This window comes from Arachis ipaensis, chromosome B10, assembly GCF_000816755.2.
Source record: "Arachis ipaensis cultivar K30076 chromosome B10, Araip1.1, whole genome shotgun sequence".
Lineage (NCBI taxonomy): Eukaryota > Viridiplantae > Streptophyta > Magnoliopsida > Fabales > Fabaceae > Arachis > Arachis ipaensis.
Genome location: NC_029794.2, coordinates 131,372,556 through 131,375,897, shown reverse-complemented (window position 1 = coordinate 131,375,897; position 3,342 = coordinate 131,372,556).

Here is a 3,342-nt window from a genome sequence, read left to right as displayed (position 1 = left end):
ATCAAAATTCAAAAATTCTCAACCTACAATTAAAATAGAATTAAATTTCAAAAAAAAATTCACAAACAAAATTAGTGTAAAATATAAACCTTATCTTACTTTATTTATTGTCAACTCTAATGATAATAAGATATTGATATTGTAATTTTTATAATCGATAATGATAATAAAAATAAGATATAATAAAAAATAACATTATCAACTAAAAAGTAAAAAATTTCATTCCCTTCGTATTAACTTTCATGTATATCTTCTCTCCATATTATTAATTGTTATAATCATATTATATATATATAATTAATAATTAAATCAACTACCCATATAAAATATATACATTATGATTTAATGATTATCTTTTAGGAAGACTTTCACGTGTGCCATTTACTTTATTGGAACATTGATATACCGTGTATGTACGGGTATGTCTAAAACGAGCACAACCATTATGTGCTTATTGAATGCGACACATTTATATCGATCATTAGATTTGATTAGATGAAAATTAAAGGCTAGTATGAAAGAAGAGCATTGATGGACTCTAATAAATACAGAATATCTTAGTACAAAAATAAATACTTTAAATGACAATACTTTAATATACAATATACTATTTTATAATTAAATATTTTTTTAAGATGGATAATTATATAATTTTTGTAAATATTAAAAAGTAAATTTATATTCTTTTACCAAATCATTATTACTTAAATTTGTTCCGCTCTTCTATTGAAAAACATATTCTCTGTTGACTGAAGTATATTTCCTCCCTTCCACTGTTCCTTCATCACTCAAAGCGCGTTGAAGGAACATACACTGTAACTCGAAGCAGGACGGAGAGTAAAGATGCAAGTATCCTTTGAATATCTAATGCAACGGATCTTGTGTACGATCCAATGATCCATAGCCATTCCAAAGAACGGCTTTGATCTAATTGATATAGTCCAATTTGAATTCTAATAGACGGATGGATCAAATACATATCTAATTCAAATATCACTTTAATGTATGCAATAATTATCTATCACAACCCTAAATCATAGATTAATGTATCCTGATAATCAAGAATTTATATGTGACACGAAATTATGTGAACTACAAAATAGCAGCACGACCAAATACACTATCTTCAACTAATCACATATCCACTACAAATTAAAATCAACACAGAAGAGTAATCAGAGAGAGAAACAACGAGGTTGCAGAGAGCAAAGATTCAGTTTTTAGTATTTTATCAAATTATGCATTTATTCTTTTAAATAATTTTTTAATTACAAAATAGCTTAATCATAGTTAACATAACAACCAATTAGAAAGTGACATGTCATATAGTATATTAAAGTATTGTCATTTAAAGTATGGGGCCTGCTACACATACAAGCAAAGAGGCCCTACAAGTTTTACAAGTTTCCAGCCCACACTTCATTCACACGCGCACTCATCTCTCTTTGAATGGAACGTAAACTACACGCGCCCCACTCAACGGTTGCTCTTCGCAAAATAGCGCTCCTTAATGGCGCACTCTTCCACTTCTCCGAGCCCTTCGAAGAAAACACAAACTGTCCGTTTTCGAGCAACATTCCAAACTGCAGAGATAGGACTCGTCGCGAAGATTAGAACTCTCCATCAACACAACATAGAACTCTCGATCAACAATCTCCAGAAAAAACGAAGTTATAATACTCAAGGTACGTTACGTTACTATTTTACTCATATTGTATATTTTTCACATTTCGAAAACGAAGAACTAGGTTTTACTATTCTTCTACGTTCTTCTAGGTTTTACTGTTCTTCTTGTTCATTGTCTCATTTTACAGTTTTTAATGTTCTACTTGTTCTAAGTTTTATTGTTATTCTTGCTTCTAGGTTATTCTGTTCTTCTTAGTTGTTCTAGGTGTTACCGTTCTTGTTGTTCTAGTTCTTCTGGTAACTGATTTTTGGGAGTATATTGCGTGATTTGGTGGGTGTATATTGAGTATTTTGTTGGGTGTATATAGCATAATTTGTTGGGTGTATATTTCTGAACTGATATACTGTAATATAGTCAACAGTTGCAACTGTTCTAATATTTGCTTGTCCATGGGTGTATATTGCTTGACCTTGTAATATTGCTTGACCTTGTATATTAATCCATGTTTAAGTGATATTTGACTGATATCTATGGATGTATCTGACTCATATCTATGGGTGTATTTTTCATTTCAGAAAAAATGGCAGGCAGAAACCAAGCTGAAAAAATGTAAGAACAAATACATGTCTTAGATGAAATCGGTTTTATATAATAGAAATATATCTGACTATAATTTTGCTTTGTTTACAGCAAATCAGAGACCTTAAGTGTGCAACACATTTGTTAAGTGAGAAATTCAGAAACATGAGCGAGGAGAAGAAAATAATTGTTAGGGATTCGGGATTTGGTGGCCTGATGCACATCCCGCCGCTAAGGGTGCATCACCAAATTGTCAGATAGATTCTAAGGATATTGACACTGATTAATATAAATGTTATATAGTCCTGTAACAAATTGAACACATGCTGTAAAAATTTTCCAATTATAATCCAGTTTATTGTAAAATTTCTTTCAATAATTAAACTCTCTCTGCTGTATTCAAAATGTATGAATTACAGGTACTATAATATGAAGGAAAACATCAAACCAAATATACACCCATAACCTGCCATTTTTTACACCCAAAGAAAGTTGAATATACACCCAAAAATCTATCCCCCTGATGCTTTATCCCTAAAACCCTGAACCCTAAATACTTAAAACCTAAACCTTAACCCCTAACCTGTAAACCCTAAAACATAAACCGTAAACCCTAAAACCCTAAACCCTAATACCTAAAACCCTTAAACCGTTGTAAAAAAAACAAACAGTATTTTATAACATAAAAACAAGATTCTGAAGTATATATGTATATATATGTAAAATGTGAAATACAAGAAAATTTAGAAATACACCCAAAAGAACACTGCTTTTACACCTAAAAGAATGCATGCTCTCGCTCCTTTGTGTGCTTCTCATCCCTGCCCAGAAGTGGTGATCCAGGTAGATTGGAATCCATATATGACGGTCTTCATAGAGATCTGTAGAATACACCCAAACACAGACTATAAATACACCCAAAAAAATTAAATTTACACCTCTGCTGCAGATTTTAAACAAACATTACCTGAAAGCCACTTGTTGTCCACAAGACCAAAATTCAGCAGAAAATTATTCCAATTCCTATCAAATAAGTCTTTAAGCACACCCATGCTTCTCGCACTTCTCTCGTAATGTAATTCCTCACATCATTTTCAATAAAATTTAACAAACTGGTCATTAACAGAGAGAGGCTG